Source organism: Echinops telfairi, unplaced genomic scaffold (assembly GCF_000313985.2).
Source record: "Echinops telfairi isolate 266 unplaced genomic scaffold, ASM31398v2 ScPeMD7_7467;HRSCAF=8505_1, whole genome shotgun sequence".
NCBI lineage: Eukaryota > Metazoa > Chordata > Mammalia > Afrosoricida > Tenrecidae > Echinops > Echinops telfairi.
This window is the reverse complement of record NW_022111368.1, coordinates 30,533,154-30,553,568: the sequence shown is the minus strand read 5'-3', so window position 1 is coordinate 30,553,568 and position 20,415 is coordinate 30,533,154. Positions and strand designations below refer to the sequence as shown.

The following is a 20,415-nucleotide window of genomic DNA, read 5'->3' as shown; positions in this document are numbered from 1 at the left end:
AACATGCTCCTGTCTAATGTTGGGGCTGCCAGTGTTCCCCCCCACCACCACCACCCCCACCCTTGGCAGTAGTAATTCTGTATCCCACATTGGGGTTTCTCTCTTCATCTCCACATCTGCAGGCTGTCATTATGGGTCAGCAGGATTGGACAATTTCTTCCCATCACCATTTGTCCATTGCACCCCACCATCCCTCTTCTATCACCTCTTGGTTGGAGTGGTAGGTCCCCAGATGCCCTCCCTCACCACCCTCTGCTATCTACATTACCTCCCGAAGGGGCTTCCTCATTGCTTGCCTCTGCTGCATTGACTACACAGAAAGCTCTCCCACTCCTTGGCCGACATCCCAGAAGACCCCAAGACCCTGGGTTCCCATCCCCCCGCTCCAGGCGCTTGTGGAGGAAATGGATCCAATTCATTTCGGTGAGTCCAGCATCCAGCTCATCGCCCAACAGTCTCTCAGTGAACACTTGTTGAATGTGACAAAGAAGCCCCCAGCTAGACTGTATATGGCCAAACAAAGGCCTCAGCTGGCCTCCTTCAGATCGATCATCATAAACATTCCTGGGAGATTAGGCACCGGGCTTAAACTTCCCACTGGAGGGGAAAGAAAAATAAAAGTTGATCACATTTAACAAAGTAAGTGCTTATTTCCTGTTTGGGTGGGTGGTTCAACAGACTCAAAGCCGGCGACGGGGCAGGAATAAGGGACGGATGCTGGCAGCGATTTGAAAGTCTGCTTTCGAATCCGGGCTCTTCTCGGAAGCGGGAAAGACGGGGCTCCGGTGCAGGGTGCAGACGGCCCGTGGGGAACCTGGTCGGGCGAGAGACGGTCGCAAGCGCGGGAGGGAGCCGCGACCTGAGCGCGTGAACGAACTTTGGCGCGGAGGGAGGCGCGCCAGCCGCAGCCCTTCGGGCTCCCGAGTGCCCACTGGGGCCGCAGGCTTGGGGAAGGGGGCGGGGGCGGGGGAGGGCAGGTCCGGAGCCGAGGGGCGGAGGAGGGGGCGCGGTGTAGACCGAAGGAAATGAGCCAACCTTTTCCTCCCACTGACTCGGGCTCCTCCGGCGGCTGCGGGGCTCGGCGCGGCAGTCCTCGAACGCAGCAGAGGCCGGGACCCCGGCTCCCTCGCCCAGTCCCAGCCTTGCGCCCACTCCGCTGGGAGTTCTCTCCGAGGCGCCCGCGCTGGCTTCGGGGCCCCCGGCAGCGCTTTGTCGCCTCCACTCCGAGGTCTCCCGGTCCCCGGGTTTGGCCCGGCGCGTCCCCAGCACAGCCCCCGGAAGTGCGCCCCGGCGGCCCCGGCGAAGGTAAGGGGTGCCGGGGAGCGCGCCCAGGGCGCGGGGGTTCCCTGCGTCCCGGGCAGGCCCCGTCTCCCCAAAGCGCTCTTCGAACGCTGCTGCTCCGGCACGTCTGCCCTGCCGCTCCCGCTTTGTTCCCGCCCGCTCGCCCAGGTGTGGTAGGCTGCCCCCTTCCCTCGGCAGGGGTGGGGTGGGGGCTCTGCTTCTTTTTGCCCCCTCTTCTCACACGTCCCTGTGGGGTCCCCCGCCCCCTGTTCCTTTTTCTCGATTTTACAACTCTTGCGTGGCTTGGGAGCGCTGCCGTCGCGCCTTTCCAAATCTGGGCGCCTCTCTCGTTCCTGATCTCCGGGAGCTGGGGCGGCGCGTGGAGACCCGCCTGGAATCGTCCCGGCGCCCGGGGAGCTCGATACCCGGCTCTTAGCCAAGGCAGCCGACTCGCCGCGCGCATTTGGCGACCACCCAGACTCGGAAATCAATGGATTGAGGAGTGTATCAGCTATTTGAGGCGCACCCTAAATTCTCTTTAGGACACTCAACTAGTGGGGAGAGGGACCTTGAACTCGTTGCCGCTCCTTCCAGGGTGCCCTTCCGGAGTGGGGGAGGGAGGATCTCGAGTTTGAATTGGGTGGCTTGGGGAGGGGAGGCGAGCAAATTACCACTTAGCTTTTTACCCCTTTAAACTGCTGGAGTTTCACATCAAGCGGACGAGTAAGGACGTGTACCCCGGGTTACAAACGAGCAAGAGAGACGCAGGGAGGTTAAGGAACCACCCCAGGGCCACACCGCTAGGAAGGGGCCGCCGCCGGGGTTGAGCTCCAGCTGGTCTGAATCTCACAGCCAGCATCTCAGCTACAAAGGATCCTCCCTCCAGGCTAAACAGGAACCAGCTTTACTCATACCAACGGGTCAGTTTGTTTGTTTTTGAGCAACTACATCTTCACGCTGTTCGAATTTAAGCTCAAGTAACCTCTACTCCCAGTTCAGCGTTTGAGTGGCTAACGGGCTTGGTATGGGGCGGCTAATAGAAAGACTGGGTGTGGGGCCACCCTGGGGAGCCTCCGTAGAGAAACCAGGTGATCCGGTTTCCGAAAAACCAAGCCGTTCTACCTTGACACGTGGGTTCTGAGTTCAGAGTCCACTTGACCGGTTCTTATGCTCTCAGCCGAGTGCTGAGCACGAAGTTCTTGTTTTCAAACTCTTCTCCTCCATCCCTTGTCTGTCATCCAGCTTGTCACCAAGTCTGACATTCTGCCTCCGAAGGCTGACTTCCCTGAAAAGCTGGCTCTGGAGTGAGTGCTAGCATCCCACTTCTGGCTGGGGCTGCTGACTTCACCTTTCAGTTGCTAAATTTCCTTATCTGTAGAAGAAGGTTGAGCGTTTAAAGCTGGCGGTGGTTCTCCCTGTGGGGAGTGTGTGTGACTTCCCCCCAGGGGACCTTTAGCCCATTGCTTAGTGTTACCTTGGCTGCTTACCCACAAGGTCAGCATTTTGAAATCACCAGCTGCTCTAGGGTAGAAAAACACGCCTTCCCGCTAAAGTAAAGACTTACATTCTCGGAAGTTCACAGGGGCAATGCTACCCTATCCTAAGAGTTGGAATTCTACCCTACCCTGAGTTGGAAAAGACTAGAAGGCAGCGAGTTTGAGTTTGGGGCCTTTGGGCTTGTCCCACGTGAGGGATGAGGGGTAGGAACCGAAGAAGAGTGTTATTGCATCTGGTGACCCAGGGATGCTGCTGAACACCCCACCTTCTCCAGAGCAGTGTCAGCAAAGACTTACTTGATTTATCCTGCCTGAAATATTAGTGACTTCAAGACTGGTTTCATGAAGGTTGACATTCTTTCCAATGCTAATCCTCCACTCCAGTTTGGCCAGTTGTAGCAGCCTCTGCCCGAATCTCTCCCCTCCATCATTCTGTTGGTAAAATCACCGGTCATGAGACTGCCTTAATGTCCTTGTTGCCGGCCCTCCCTCCCAGTGTGAACAGCAGGGGAGGAATCTGCACATGTTTTACAAGCACCAACAATTCCTGCATATTAAAGTTCCAGAAGTACTGTTTTACAGAATAACATCTGACCTCTCACCTTGACATAAAGGCTTTTCCTGATGGGCCTCCTGCTACTTCCCAGACTCACCTTCTGCCCCCTCCCTTCTGCTCCTGCTACAATGTGCAACTTAATATTCACTTGGCGTCCCAGGGCCTGTCTTTCTGGAATGCTCTTCCTTCTGCTTGGCTGACAAATCCCTCATCATTCTCTGAGACAAGAGCTCAAGTGGCCTTCCAGGTGAAGCATTCTGCCGTTCTGGCTGAGAGCGTTCTGTTGCTCCCTGGCACTTTTATTTGTTTATTTCGGTGGATCTTGTTTGTAGCACTCACTGCACTGGGTAGAGAACCCAGGCTTGTCTCACCACACTGGTCGCTCCGTTCTTAGGACCCAGTGCAGTGCTGTGCTGTGTTGCTGGCGGTAGTTAAACTTCAGGGCTTGAGAGCCAGGCCATGGTCATTCAAATCCCAGCCCTGCCGCAATTTATTAACTCTGTGACCTTGAGCAAGTCCTTCAAAGCCTTATTGGTAAACTAGGACACCAGTGCCTTTCCTGCAGATTCACATGACTAGCTAATGGGTCAGTAATGGTTCATTTGAATATTGAAGGTTGACTCTGTGCCCTAGTCCCTGGGTGGGCAAATGGTTAAGCCCTTAGCTGCTAACCAAAAGGGTGGAGATTTGAGCCCATTCAAAGGTGCCTCAGAAAGAAAACCTGGTGGGCCACTTCAGCAAAAGCAGCCATTGAAAACCCGATGGGACTCAGTCAGCTCTTTTGTGACTGGACATGCATGACGTCACTGTCAGAGCCAACACCATAACAACCAGTTAACTCTTTTCCAGTCTGTGGCTCACATTTAGCATGTCATTGTTTTAGTCATTTCGTCCTCAGAAGAATTCTTTAAAGGTGGTGCTTCTATTGCCTTGTTTCTTTGGGTTTTTTTTTTTTCAGATTCAGAAATTGGCACAGAGAGGCCAAGCAATTTTCCCCAAGTCACACAGCTAATGAGTTATGGAGCTAGAATTCATATAGACAATTGGACCGCAGAGGGAGAGACTTAGCCCAACGCTCAGCTGAGTGCTCAGTTCATGTGAGCTGAGGTTTGCTGAGACATTAATGAGAGCCAGAGTTCACCAGGGTTCTCACCTCCACCACACGGTACCATTATTTTCACACCTTCTGTTCTCTCCTTGTGGCCCTGCCTCAGTCACAAGGGGGCAACTGGGCGCCACTCCCCAGTCACAATGCTGGGTTCGCTCCAATTGTCTTGATGTAAAATGGAGCCCTTTTTTCCCATTGGCCCTCAGTGGTCTTGATCAAGGTGAGACTGGCATCAGTTGTGTGGGCTTGCGCCCCGTCCCCACCCCCCCACCCCCGCCCCCGTGTTAGGTGGAAAGTCTTATCTCTTAGAGATAGAATTTCTAAGGAAGTTTAATGACCCACATGGGATGTTGGTGGCCCTGGTTTGGAGCTTGTCACTGGTTCTGTATGTGACATCAGATATTAGGCCATACCTGATTGCTTCTCCAGCTTGGAATCTTCCCTGACCCCAAATGCAGCGCTGGCTTTGAAAGCTGAGCCCCCTCACTGCTATTCCCTTGGCCACTTGCTCTGTAGACCGGACAGCCTGACAAAATACCTGTACAGTTGTGTATTCTGACTTCCTCCACAGCTGGCTCATACAGCTGTAATCCCCCTGAGCTTGCTTATTTTGGCAGCTTGTCCCCCAGACTTCAATGGGATTCAGGCACTTGGTGTGTACAAGGCCCTGAGACTTCGATAGGGGTCAGAAGAGCACTAAAGGATGCTTTTGAGCTGGGCACTGCAGTGAGAGTGCTCCTGCCCACTGATCCACTGCAGACTCTTCAGATCCCCTGACACACTTCCCTCCCTTCCTAACCCTAAACTCGTATCTGGCATTTTCTCCACTCCGGTTCACCAGCAGGCTGATCTGAGAAACACAGTTCCCCCAGGGCTGGCAACTGACGTGAAAGATCCAAGCTCCTTGGGCACTACTTGTTTTTTAGCTTGGCCCCAGCAGTCCAGGTTGGAATGTCAGGTTGGTACCAGGTCTCCAACCAAGCTCACTACCATCAAGTTGATTTCAACTCAGTAGTGACCTTGTAGCTCAGGGTAGAACCACCTTGTAGCTCAGGGTAGTCCCCTTATGGGGACTGTACCTCTAGATGGGAGAAGACAGACTTACCATTCTTCTGGGGGAGTGGCTGGTGGTTTTGAACTGCTGACTTTGTGGTTAGCTGCTCAATATGTAACCACTATACCACCAGGGCTCCTCGGGTGCCAAGTCTACAGACTTCTGATCTCCTATCTTGTTGGCTTCCGTCTTCAGCAGCAAGCAAGCATCTTAATGAATAGCAAGCAGATGCATGATGAGACTGGTTCTGATTTTATGTGGCTTGGTCCAGGGAGAGACACCTTGCCCTGTTTAGATCCTAGGCTGTTTCTTAGTGATATGCATTGGATGAGTCTCTACCCAAACCCATGTGGTCCTGTAAGAGACATTCTGTTTTCAGACTAGAGTCTGAGTGATGATGTGATCTTGAGATCTGAGTACTGATGGGAGGAGTTGGGTAGGCTTGGAATATAGGTGGGATGAGCAGCTCTGTGTTAGAGGCTAGAAGACAGGGTCTGCCTAGTTACAGGGGGCAGTCACAGCCTACATAGTGTACTGGACGTGAAACATGATCAGCCTGTGCTCAGTAGGAGAGATCTGAGCAGAGAAGGAGGAGTTCACCCTGAGAGGGCAAAGGAACCAGACATTATTTGCTTGGAAGAGTCAAGAAAGACTGCAGAGAGGAGAGGATGATTGAGTTGGGTCTTAAAATGGATTTTGTTGGGACTGGGTTGGAAGTGGTGGACTAGTGAGCAAGGGGCATCACAGACAGAATCAGTGTGTAGGTGGTATGGCGCCAAGAGGGGGTCTTCATCTGCGTAGGGATGTGGTGGTGGGGAGGAGTCCTGGTGATGTGTGGGTATGAGCCGGGCTGCTGAGTTGGCCTGCACTTGATGACCGTGAATTTGTCGGATGGGGGTGGGAAGATTGCTGGAGATGGGCCTGGGGAGGCGGCTTTGACTTTTCAACAGCTTAGGAGCCCGGTTTTTTTTTTGTTTGTTTGTTCACTATCAGACAATAGCGCGGGGATTTAAAGTTCAGGTGTGCCCAGCTCTGTGAGTGGCTCTGCTGGCCTCGTTTCTTGCTGGGGCAGTGGCAGTCCACAGGGGCTGAGGAGAAACACTGCCTGCAGTGAGCAAAGAAACCACAGTCAAAAACAAAGCTGAGCTCAATGGCTGTGGGTGTTGTTTTGTTTCCTAAGCCCTGGCTGATGAACTGTGTGGATGACCCCTCCTGAGTCTGGGCTTGTGAATGATTCTCTCTCCCTTTCTCCGGGCACTTTATCTTTGGAGCATTCAGAAGTATGTATGAATTGCTAAGTTTCCCAGGCCCAAGAGAAAGAGAGTGAGCGAGAGCCAGGCTGGCAGGTAGACATGGAGAGGCTCAGGGCTCGGCTCTGTTGTATATAAATCTATTTGGACGTATCTAGTCAAGCTCGAAGTGGGAGGAGCCATTTTCTCCTCCTTCTAGTTCCCTCTGCCCGTTTGGCAAGTCAGGACCAACATACTTCCAGGGAATTGTGTTCTCATTTGCAGAGTTTCTCTGGGAGCTCAAAGGCTGCTGAGTGCAGTGATTGTAGGGGGCCCACCCCCATGTAGCCAGCTTCTGCTTGGTGATTGGATAATGGATGTAGCTGCTTCCCTAGGCCATCTGCAGGCTTCTGGTCTTCATCCATTCCCAGAGTATTGACTTCTGGCTGCTAACCACAGGGCCAGCAGTTAAAACCAACATCCGCTCTGAGGGAGAAAGACCAGGCTTTCTACTCCCGTGAAGAGTTACGATCCCAGAAGCCCTCGGGGCAGCTCTACCCTGTCCTACAGGTTTGTACGTGTCAGAATTGACTGTGTGGCAGTGAGGCTTTTTGTTAGTTTGTTTTGCTTCTGTGCCTCTCGGGCACTTCGCACTGCCCCTGATTCTTAATCCCAGTGACCCTACAGGACAGAACAGAAAGACTCCCTCGGGCAGCAGTTCTCAACCTGTGGGTCATGACCCCTTTCACAGGGGCCACCTGATTCATAGCAGTAGCAAAATGACAGTTATGATGTAGCAACGCAAATAATTTTATGGTTGGGGAGTCATCACAACATGTCTGATAGGGTCACGGCATTAGGAAGGTTGAGAACCACTGCCCTGGGGTTTCTGAGGCACGACTATAAATCATCTTTACAGGAGCAGACAGCCTTCTCGTTCTCCCGAGGAGTGGCTGGTGGTGGGTTTGAACCACTGACATTGCTGTCAGCAGCTCACCATCTCACCAGGGCTCCTCTCAGTGGCCCTGGGTGCGGGGGAGATGAGTGAATGACTGGCTTCAGATGAAGCGCACATTCCCAACGCTCCTGAGGCTCCTGGTCTGATGGGAGAAGGACAAGAAAACACATGCAGCACATGGACTGGGTCCGGACAGGGAGGACGCAGGTGCAGAACGGGAGAAAAGTCAGTCAAGGACCAGGGAATGGCCGCAAGGTGGCTCCTTGTGGTTGGCTGGGACTGCAGTTAGCACTGCACACCCAGACTGTGTGCCATGCAGGCCTGATGTGAAGGACTCCAAATTTGTGTGTGACATGGATTCTCACAGTCCCCCTTGGAGGGATCAAGGAGGAAATGGGGTTGTGCCCACAGCTGAAAAGCAGAGCCCTGGCCACCGGACTCTGAGCCAACCCATTGCCCGGACAGCACTCAGTGGCCAGACTATCACCAAAGCTGCTTTTAGAAAAACCCCACTGAAAAAATCTTACCATAGTGAATGATGGGGGAGTGCGGAGTGGAGACCCAAAACCCATTAGTAGGCCACTGGAGATCCCCTGGCAGAGGGGTCTCGGGGAGGAGATGAGCCAGTCAGGGTGCGATGTAACAATGATGAGAAATACAACTTTCCTCTAGTTCCTAAATGCTTCCTCCCCGCTCCCACTACCATGACTCGAATTCGACCTTGCAAGTCTGGCTAGACCAGAGGATGTATACTGGTACAGATAGGAACTGAAAATCCAGGGAATCCAGGGCGGATGAGCCCTACGGGACCAGTGGTGTGAGTGGCAAAACAGGGAGGGTAGAGAGAGAGTGGGTAGGAAAGAGGGAACCGATTACAAGGAACTATATGTGACCTCCTCCCTGGGGGATGGACAACAGAAAAGTGGGTGAAGGGAGACGTCGGACAGGGCAAGATATGACAAAATATTATTTGTTAATTTTTGAGGGGCTTATGAGGGAGGGGGAGCGGGGAGGGAGGAGAAAAAGGAGGACCTAATGCCAGGGGTTTAAGTGGAGAGAAAATGTTTTGAGAATGATGAGGGCAATGAATGTACAAATGCCTTTACACAATTGATGCGTGTATGGATTGTAATAAGAGTTGTATGAGCCCCTAATAAAATGATTTAAAAAAAAAAGACCCAAGGAAAATGTAATGCACTTTTATATAGAGAAGATGGGTCATAATTGTTCCATTAGTTTTTTATTAAACACAAAAGAATACCAACTCAAAAAAAAAAAAGAAAGAAAAGCCCACTGTTCAAAAGGCAAAGATATAGGTGTGGGCTGAGGTAGCAGCAGTCATTTTCTCCCTCTTTCGCTCCCCTCCCTGGTCCCAGAGGCTGTGTCCCAGGCAGGGGAACCTCTGGTCCCCAGCACTCAGCTCTTTTCCCTCCCTCCTGGCAGCCCCTCTTTGATCACTGAGGCTGCCTGTACTTTGTCCTCCACCGGGACGGGAGGCGGAAATGCTGCGAAGCAGAGAAGTAGCCATAAACTTGAGAGGAAAGAAGGCTTTTTGTAAAACACCTGCTGTAATTCAAGCCTCTCCTCTTTGGCCCTGCACCCTCCTGCCCATGTCACTCAGACAGGGCGGTGACTGTGTGAACACACTGCAGGGGATCCGGTTTCTGCAGGGGGACCAGGACAACAGGGCTGCTAGCTGCACTGCCCTGCCCCAGCACAGCCGCCTCTGTAGACTCCTTTCGCTCACTCCCTCATCCTGTCAGGATGTCTCCTGTGGAAGACTCACCCATTCCTGTCGCTATCCTGTGTGTATCTGGCCCAGCAGCCTCTGAGCCTGCTCCTCATTGGCTGGAGTGAGACAGGGCTGTGAACCTGGGTAGGTGGGACAGGGAATAGGCAGGGCCACTTGCCTGCTGTGAAGACTCAGCCCCATGATCTCTCAAAGGGTCAGTTGCCTGCAGTAGCAGGGAGGCTCGGCCCCCACACTCTCCAGCATTGGACTGCGTGTCTGAACAGGGTGTGTCCTGAGCACCTTCATGCAATACAGGAACAATGACTTGGACACTCAGAGCCTGGAAAAGACGCATGTGAGGGGGAACAGAGGCTCTGTTGAGTGGGCTTTGTGTGCCCAAGGGGATGGCTTGGTGGCCTGTATGAGTCTGCTCAGCTCAATGTCACCTTCACTGATACTTGTGTGTGCCAGGTACAAGTCTAAGTCTTGGGGAGCTAAAGACAGAGAAGCCATTCCTCCTTCCCAAGATGCATTGCCGAGACAGGCAAGGACATCAGAGATCAGAACAGCCCACGCCTCATGAAGGCCAATTCTCTGACAGCAGGAAATATGTCCTGTTTCCTGAATCAGCAGAGTGTAGAAACCCTGGCACATAGTAGGTGCTTGATCAGGGTATGTGACCCCCACCTTAAAGTATTGTGTTAGAGACAAACACAGGGCTGTAGCATCCAGAGGAGGGACACCTCAACTCAGCTTGGGAGGGTCAGCGAGTTGGTCCAAAGAAGGCTGAGAAGGAGGCATCTAGGCTGACCAGAGAGCACGCATCCTGGGCAAAGGAAGCCCTGAGAAGTAGAGCAGGGCCAGGTGGGCCAAGAAAGGAAGGCAGGCAGGCGGGTGATGGGGCCGGAAACCTGTAGAGGAGCCAAGGAATCACACTAGGAAGGGCCTTCTAAAAATGTTCAACTTGACTCTGAAGGCACTAGGGAGCTCCTGAAGGATTTCACACAGAGGAGAGGCTGAGTCAGTTTCTCGATAAAAATAGGCCTCTCTGGAAATGGAGCGGTCATCAGACAGGAACATGACGGGAAGCAGGGAGACCACTTAGGAAGCCAGGACTGTTTAAAAGGTGGAAAAGCCTGCCCTTTGCCATCCTACAGCCCTCAGCTTCCATCCCAGCCCCATGGCATCTCTGTGTAACTGGGGCTACTACTCGTTGTCTTTGAACCTTAGTCTTTTCATCTGAAAACTGGGACAAGAATTCTTAGCCCCAAAGATGGTGATGAGGGTTAGTGATGATAGAATATGTGAAGTGTTTTCTACAGCAAGTGATCAATAATCGACATTTGATCATAGTGGCCAATATGATTGATGGTGGTGTTGTGACTTGTTATCATCCAGGTGTGAAATGATGAAGTTCTTACTCAGACACTGGCGATAGGGGTGGAGAATTGGGCATGGACTTAAGAAAGAGTTTGGCAGTAAAGTTGACAAGATTTGATGACTAATTAGATGGAGGCGTTAAGGAGGGGCAGGAGTCTAGCAGGACTCTGGATTCCGGCCTGGGGAGCCAACCACAAGGATAGTGGAGCTATTCATCAGGAGAGATAGTCGAGGAAGAGAAGGAGGGGAGGAAGCGGCGTTTACAGGAAAAGACGAGGGAGCTCAGTTTCAGGCTTGCTGAATTTGAAACATCTCAAGGAAGGCCAGGGAGAGATGTGTAGGGTGGGGGAGGGAGGTTTTTAGGTTTGACATTCAGGAGAGAAGTCTTAGAGAAGATTCAAGTGCAAAGTTTGAGCTTAAATCATGGCATGGACCATAGGTTCCAAACTTATTTGGCCTATCCCCTCTTTAAAAAATAAAATAAAAATTACACATTGTCCCTTGGTAATGAAAAATTTTTGTATTGTCTCCCATAATCCAGTATAAAGTGTAGCTATCTGCATTTGCAGCCCCGCTGCATCATTCTATAGGGTCGCCCTGAGTCAGAAAGGACTCAGTGGCAGTGAGGTGCATCATTCTAGCATCCCCCAGTGGGCGGTATCGCCCATTTTGGAAAACACTGGTATATAGACCCATTACTCAAAGAGTGAGGAAGTATGATGCTGGTGAATGCTTACTGGGGGTGTGCATTAAACACTTTATATGTATTAATCCTCTCAAAAGCCTTGCTGGGAAGGGCTGATGTTATACCTGTTTTGCAGATGAGCAACTGAAGCGTAGAGATGTAAGTAACTTGTTAAAGATCATACCTAGGATTTTAAGCCAAGATAGTCAAGATCCAGGCCCTACTGAGGTCTGTACCAGCTTGCCTCTGAGAGGGGAGGGCTTCGGGTGCAACACTGACCTCTTCAGGAGAGGAGAGGGAGGGTGCATTCTGGGGAGAAGGGAAGCATTTCCGGGAGAGTTGGCTCAGTATACCAAATGCTGTGGGAGGCAAGTAAAGGAGGCACGGGGAGTGAGAACGCTGATGGTGACTTGCTCAGTAGAGTTTGCGAGATGAGGGGAATTGAGGAACAAATGGTATTTGAGGAAGTGGTAAACGCATGTACTTCTTTCCCGAAGAAGGGACTTTAACAAGAGAGTAGATGGTAGCTAGCGATATTAAGTAGAGGGAATGTTTTAGAGACAGGAAGGACTCTTTCACAAATAGACTCTGCCTGCCTGTAGATGAAGCTCGATGTTTCCCTTTGCCACAGAGGTTTTCGGTATTTCGCCCTGTGTTCTGGGTGTCTGCTGTGTAGGTGGGGAGAAGTTATTAGGATGCTCCTGACTTTAGTGTCAGAAAAGGGTCGAAGCCTTTCCACATGCAGCAGGTGCGGCGGATTGTGATGAAGACTCTGTGGGGAGTGGGGGTTGGTTCAGCCACTGCAACCAAACCTGCTGTGGAGTCGATCCAATCATTTCAAAACCCAGAAAACAAACCCACTGCCTTCGAGTCGATTTCCGTTCCGAAATGAGGTCGAATAGGCGTAGCATTAAAGAAAAAGACGAGTCGTTGGTCTGTAACTTGGGACTGTGCCTGTACAACACATCACCATCTGAACTTGACTTTGAAATATTCCGGAGAGACTCCAGTACCCTGCATGCCTGTAGGAGTTGGCATCCTGTCTGTTGGCAACAGGAGTTGGCATCCTGTCTGTTGACACGAACCCAGACCAACGAGTTGCCATCAAGTCAGCTTTGACTCGCGGCCACACCACGAGGTAGAGAAGAGCAGTGGCCCCCTGGGTGGTCAGTGGCTGCTTTTCAGGAAGGAGATCACTAGGGCGTCCTTCTGAAATGACCTGGGCAGACTCGAACCACCAACCTCTCCATTGGCAGCTGAGTGTGGTGGCCATTTGCACCATCCAGGGATTTCTTTGTAAACATCAAGAGGTGATCACAATCATGGGTGGAGCAAAGCCTTGAAGATGGAGGAATGGGGCACAGTGTACAATGCCGGTGGAGCTAAAGGTGGCACTGGCTTTTGCTTGGGCAAAACCTACCTGATCCTCTGAACAGTGGGAAAGATGATTGGGGATGGAGGTGAATTTGTGGAAGGAGACAGAGTACTGCTTGGATCTTGTAGGAAATGTTAAGCATGTTACAAGGAGGTTGCTGGGAGCAGCCTTCTACTTGGAAGGAACCTAGATGACTTGGCTGCTGCTTTGTTACCTGACTTAGAGGACACAGGGACAACAGGCTTTGAGAGGATATATTTATCCAGGGCCAAAGACAAACCTCTGTGTCTTACCACATAGGGTTCTTTTGTTGCTCAGACCAGAGGTGATGCCATAGAGGGTAAAAACTTGGCTTAAACAAGAAAGTAGACTTTGCCTTGGTTCACAGCACTGGCATCCCTGAGGCTCAGGGCTAGAATTAGGGTTTGGCGTCCTGCATTGTAAATTTTCCTTGGCTGAAACGGTATCTTTACTCTTCTTGGAAGCATCTCAGTAAAATGCACACCCCTTTACAGAAGGCCTTTGTGGCTGGAGCTGTTGCCTCAGCCATCCCAAAGACACACTGTCCAGAATCAGAAAGGCCATGCAGGAAATGGCCTTGGGATATTTTTTTTCCACACGAGGCAGAGGCTCAGATAAATTATTTGCTTCATCTTGAGCCTTCAGTTATCAAGACGAGTGAATGGTGCCTCTTTCAGGAGACGCATTTTAGGTCACATTTGAAGCTGAAGGTTACAGCAATGCTGGAGGTCATCGCAAGGCAAGGAAGAGTCCTCCCTGCCTAGTCTCCTCCCCAGCCTGTCTCCCATCACTTCTATCAGGGCGCAGAGTGCCTTGATGAGTGTGAAGGTGATGTGTGTGAGTGCATTTGGCTGGCTGTGAGTGTGATGGACTGACACACTATCTTTGGTGACAGAAGGAAGATGCTGAGAATTCTGGATTCGCCCTTCCTCGGTGGACAAGAGTAGACAGAGGCTGCCCTTCTCCGGGAGAGCAAGGCCCAGATACTGTCTGGGTCCATGCAATTGCAGACTGTGATGGAACACCGTCCCGAGGGTGGCTTTCTGTGGATTCCACATGGTCTAAATTTGCTCTCACGGGAAATAGCCATGCAAGTCCTTGTTCCAGAGAGAGTCCAAAAGTGAGCGCAGAGGGCTCTATAGCCAAATATCTAAGTCAGATCTCTCCATGATACTTAGGCTGATCCAACCTTCTAGATCACGGGGAGCCCGGAAGGTCTGCAAGGCAGCATTTGGTGTGCCAAGGAAGTAACAGCTTTGACCTCTTAAGTTCTTTCACTCGGAATGATGTTTGATTCATCATTCAAGTGTTTTGTTCTTATTCATTGAATCACTTTTCAGGAATATTTTCTCATGGACTTTACTTTTTAAAGTGAGTTGTAGATTAGATCTCTCTGGCCCTCTTTTTGTGTTCCACTCAGTACTTTCCCCAGCGTGTGCAGCCACTGTCAGTTTCTATTTCTCGAACATCTTCATCACCATCGAGAGAGACTCGGCCCCTTTCCAGCAGTTGCGCCTCATCCCCTCAGTCCCTAACCCCGAACAGACTTTTCACTGTTTTCATTTGCCTTTCTAGGTATTTCATTGATTGGGATCCTCTATTTGTACCTCTCTGTCTTATTCAGTATGTTGTTGGTTTTTATTTTAGCACTCATTTTATTGGGGGCTCTTACAGCTCTTATATAACAACCCATACATCAATTGTATCAAGCATATTTGTACCTATGTTGCCATCACTATTTTATAGACATTTAGTTTCTATTTAAGCCCTTGTAATCAGCTCCTCACTCCCCACCTCCCTCCCCCTCATTTGACTTCTTTTTTTTTTAATAGTTTTATTAGGGGCTCATATGACTCTTATCACAATCCATACATACATCAATTGTGTAAGGCACATTTGTACATTCATTGCCCATTCAGCATGTTTTCAAGGTTCATTCCTATCATAGCATGCACCAGAACTTTACAGAACTTCCTTGTATGGAGATATCACACGCTGTGTGCTGACTCATTTGTTGATAGACACTGGGTTGTTTCCACCGGTATTTATTGATGTACAAGGCTCTGTTTGAGTCCCTGCCTTCAAGCTTCTTGAACTTGAAATGCCATGTAAGAGTGGAGTAGCTGGGTCGCATAGTCATTTTATTTTTCATTTTTTGAGAACCTGCCAAATGATTTTCCAAAGCGGCCACATTATTTTACAATCCCACCAGCATTACAGGAGGATACCCACTGCTCCAGAACCAAGACGTTACTTTGTCACTTGTCGGTCAGTATCCACCCTGTTTTCTGTGATCTAGGATCTCATTGTGGCTTTTGGTTTGTAGTTCCCTAATGACGGAGGACATTGACCAATTTTTCTTCTGCATAGTGACTACTTGAGTATCTTCTTTGGAAAAATATATATTTAAATCCCTTGCCTATTTTAAAATAGGCTTTTCCCCCTCTACTTCAGTTTCTTTATATATGAAAGGGCATAAAAACAAAGAAAGAGAGAAACAAATAAAAACAACAAGGAAAAACCTCGCGTCAAAGTAGAAATACTCCTTAGGACTTCTGAGACTGTAAACTTTATGGGAGCAGAGAGCCTCATGTTTCTTCTATGGGGTGGCTGGTGGGTTTGAACCCTTGATCTTGCCAAAGCAGTCCAACACCTAATCCATAGCTCCATAGGACGTCATGGCTTCAATAAACTGCTTGTGGAAAAATAGAATTAAAAGAAAATGGGATTTTAAATGAGCTCTTTTAAACCCCCTCATATTCTGGATATTAATCTCTTGTCAGATATACGGTGAGTAATAGCCTTCCATCCATAATACCTTATGTGACCTATTTTAATTCTAGACTTGGTAGGCCTGTGACTATAGCCCCATTTTGGAGGGCATTATCTGCTAAAGAGCAGAAACAGGATGAGACTCCGATCTGACCTTAGTAGATGGTGTGAATTGGGCCACACTCTTTAATGATTATCTTGGTTACTGTTATTTTAGTGAATGTAAGGAATATGCTACAACTGAGAGCAGAAAAGCTGCTTCTGGAATGGCCTGGGAAAAAGCTTGACTGATGACTAGGATACCAAGACCTGCTGGAAACATCAGCCAGACTCCCCAGGTCCTATATGCATAAATAAGATACGGTCCTGAAGTGGAGAACAGATGATTATATTTGGGTATCATTAAAACGGTGAAGGGTTATGTTAATTTGATTGCACGAGTGATTCTTAATGTAACTCCCACCAAACTACTTTTTCCTGAATGGGTCCTGTAAGAAGGTTGTAAAAGATACTGATTCACTATGAGTAAGTGTGAGCAGGATTCCGGGCAGTGCCATCCTGCTGCATATAAAGTGAGCCCCCTGAGAAGCAGGGGATTAAGCTCATCACCAGAAGAGCCAGGAGTAGAGCAAGTTTTCTGGACCCAGCATCTGGTTTACCCCTGCTGACCTTCAGATTTTGGACTGAACAAGACCCACCATCATGTGAAATAGTTCCTCAAACTTGTGTGAGTTTTGATGGGACATTGCAATGATGTGCAGAACCCGAAAATGTGGGGGAGTATATACACTCAATGGAGGAGGAGTGGGAAAATGGAGCCTAAACATCATTATGGAAGAATTGGGCATTTGAAGCATCATCAGTCCCTGATTCCTTGGGACTAGTCTGATTTAAATTCTTCTAAAAGAGATTATTACTCCATATGGTTCTCCAACATCTTCTCCCATTCTGCAGACAGTTTCTATACCTTGTAGATAAAGCCGTTTGATGCACATCTATAATTTTATGAAGTCCAGTTGATCTTAGTCGCTCATGCTTTTGATGTCATACTGTCAGAATCCATCGTCAGAAATGAAGTCTTTGCACTTTACTGTTTTTTTATTAAAAAAATGTATTTCTTATACTTAGGTTATTGCTTCACTTTGAGCTATTTCAGAAAAATTAGCTTAAAAACTAACTAACTAAAAAAACGATAGATCGCTTTTTGTGGTATTGACATCTGGTGAGTCTTTGGATCTGGACACAGACCACCTTCTCATTCATTTGGGCATCCTTTAATTTCACTCAGCAGCCCGCCAGTCCTCAGTGTGCCAGCCTTCCATTCCCTGATTCACTATATTCCTAGGCATTTCATGCTTTTAAATGGAATGGTTTTCTTAATTTTTATTTTTGATTGTTCATTGCTGGTGGACAAAGGTATAACTGGACAAAGGTAAAACTGATTTTTATGTGTTAAGGTGATAGTCTATAATACTGCTGGTCTATACCAAGGGCTCAAATGTACAAATGTGCTTGACACAATGGGTGGATGTATGGATTGTGATAAAAGTTGTACGAGCCCCCAATAAAGACGATTTAAAATGTATATATGTTGCTGGTTTCATTTATTCGTTTTAGCTCTAATATCTTTGTTGCAGATTCTGTATATAGAATCATGTCCTCTGTTGAGAGAGTTTTACTTTTTCCTTCCCAATTTTGATACATGTTAATCTTTTTTTTCTTGCCTAGTTGCTCTAATGGTGTAGTGGGTTATCCATTGAGCAGCTAACCACAAGGTCAGCAGTTCGAACCCACCAACTGCCCTGCAAGAGAAAGATGAGGCTGTCTGCTCCTATAACATTAAAGCATCTAAGAAACCCAAAGGGACAGTTCTACTGTCTTACAAAGTTGCTGTGTGTCTCAAAAGACTTGATGACAGGACATTTTTGTTGTTATTTGTTATTGTTTTTGTTTTGAGTTTTAGAATAGTTTTGACTAGGTTTTCTAATACAATTTCTAAATACTACCAGTGAAAGTGGGCATCCTTGTCTTGTGCCTGATCATAGGACAAAAACTCGTCTTTATTTTTTGTGTGTAGTATTAGCTTAGCATTTTTCACAAATGTCACTGATCATGGTAAGGAATTTCCTTTCTGGTCATAGGATGCTGAATCATCAAAAGGTGTTGGACTTTGCCAAATGGTTTTTCTGCGCCAATTGAGATGATCGTGTGTTCTTTTCCTTTGTTCTATGAATGTGCTGTATACATTGAGTGACTTTCTTTGTTGAATCACCTGCTGCTGCTGGGTGGAATCCTTTCATGTGGATTTTATTGTCATGGTCTTGTGAGTCCTGCCTAATAATTGGGGGCAACTGTGCCAATAAGGTAGGGAACCCTGGTGATATAGGGCCTTCCCATTGGACTGCGATCCACATGGTCAGCAGTTCGAAACCACTAGCAACTCTCGGAAGAAAGACTGGGCTTTTCTACTCCAGTAAACAGTTATGGTTGCAAACCAACTGAGTCAGCATTGACTTGATGCAGTGAATTTGGTTTGTGCCAATAAGGTGCTTGTGACTCACCAAGGGGATTGGACAACCTGCGAATCACGCAGATAAAGGGCCTGGAACCCCCCTGGGGTGTGTGGAAATGAGGTCCACAGAACCCTAATGAGGGATTTGAACAGTTCCACCATCCTGCTAGGCTTAAAAGAGAAACAATTCCAGAGCAGAGAGGGAAATGCACCACCATCAAGAAGAACTAAGGGTGCAGCACATTCTTTGGGCCTGGGTTCGCTGCCCCAGTCTTCTAGAAACAGAGAGAGGGAGAGCCGTCACACCTGAGAGGGTGCAAGACGGCAGGAAATGGTGACAGGGACACAGCAGCAGAGAAACAGGCGACCAGCAGGTGATGACGGTGCAGTGGGTGTGCCAACCCACGGAGTGGAGGGTTGAGTGCCTTCCGGACACCACTTGCTGGCAGAGTGGGTGCCTCTGCGCACTTATCAGCACTGTAGAAATTGCTTTGCAATACTTCCCTGAGCAGGACAGAGGCCAAGCCTAAGAGCCAAGGGCTGGAGTTGGCCCTACCTGTGAGCATGACTGAGAAGAGGCTGTCCTGATCGAAGTGTTCCTGAACCTGACTTGTACCTTGTTATTTCGCTAATAGACCCCACGACTATGAGCATGCTCTGGGAGATCTGGGTGGCCATGGCAGCAAATTATCAAAGCCAGCAGAGAACTAAAGAGAGGTAGTGATATGGAATGGATGATTGGTGTCCACATTGGCAAAACGCTTGGTGATACATGATCTAGATGACCTCCTGTCATGGTAATCGTCAGTTTGAGTATCTCTGCTTGGGAAGTTAGAAGAGGTCAGATGCCTCTCCCACGCCATTCTCACACTGGTATTCCTAGGAGAAATCTGACTTTGTCACCATGGGGGATCATTTTAATATACTGCTTGTTGTATCTCATTTGCAGTATTTTGGTGAGGACTTTTGCATCAATATTCACAAGAGATAATGGTTTGTCGAGCTTGTGGTCTGGTCTCTTCATTTGACTTTGATGTCAGAACAATGCGCGTCTAATGGATTGAATTAGGAAGTGTTCCGTCCATGTATGCTTTAGGGAAGAGTTTGAGCAGGATGACTGTTAATTCCAAATGTGTAGTACAATGCACCAGGGAAGCCGTCTTGTCCTGGACTTATTTTTGTTGGGCATCTCTATTCATTCACTGAAAAATAAAAGTAGCTACTATGTAGCTGGCTCCAAACTAGGTAATATTAAGGGATCAATGAAGCACATAGTATTAATCCCTGTTTCTTAGAGTGTGCTAAAGAGATATACAAATAGCTACATGATGACAAACTATGGTAAGTGCTATCCTGGAAAAGAATACGGTGTCACATAGGAGAGGATAAGATAAATAAGAACTTAGACTGGAGATGTCTAATGGACCACAGGTTGACTCTATATAGAGTCTCCAATCCTGTGACTCCTTACAGGAGTAGACAACCTCATCATCCTCTCTCAGAGCAGCTGATGGGTTTGAACCATCAACCTTGTAGTCTATTGCTTGCCTCTCAGCACCTCCAGGCCTCTCAATTGACTGTTCTGCCTTGAGGAAGTTGTGAGAAATGGGCTTTGGAATTGACAGCTGTGTGAACAAGATAGCATGCATATTCAAGTTATTATGAGTAAAAGAATACGGGAGCTTGGAAGAAGAATATAGGGAATTTTAATTATCATATTGGCTCATGAAGACTGTAACAATTGTTTGCATGTATTCACTACAAGGACTCTTGGAGAAAGAAATAATTAGTTTCTTCCTCTGATTTCTTTTGTTGGCAGAAAATACCTCCCTGTGCCATCATGAAATGCTAATTATGTTATGATAAACAAACCCCCAGAAATCTCAGTGTTTGTTTTTCTCTCATAATCCTGTCTGTCCATTTGTTGTACTGTGGTGGCTTGTGTGTTGCTGTGATGCTGGAAGCTCTGTCACTGGTATTTCAAATGCCAGCAGGGTCACCCAAAGTGAACAGGTTTCAGCACAGTTTCCAGACTAAAAACAGACTACAAAGAAGGACAAGGCTGCCCATTCTCAGGAATTAGTCACTGAAAACCTTATGGACAGCATTGAAACATTGTCAGATACTGAAATCTCCTGAAAAGAAGCAGCACGTTGTAAAAGATAGAGCCAGAAGATGAGCCTTCCAGGTCAGAAGGGACTCAAAATAGGACTGAGGAAGAGCTGCCTGCTCAGAGTAGAGTCGACCATAATGGTG

At 48.5% G+C, this 20,415-nt stretch overlaps 1 protein-coding gene across 1 annotated transcript in view; it reads left to right on the top strand.

Moving 5' to 3' along the window:
- Positions 1-1,111: 1,111 nt before the first annotated feature.
- EVA1A (eva-1 homolog A, regulator of programmed cell death) overlaps positions 1,112-20,415 on the top strand; it is a 57,825-nt gene continuing 38,521 nt past the window's right edge. The window contains exon 1 of the mRNA XM_045283990.1: positions 1,112-1,305. The gene's annotated coding sequence lies outside the window, so the exon portion shown is untranslated. The remainder of the gene's footprint in view (positions 1,306-20,415) is intronic.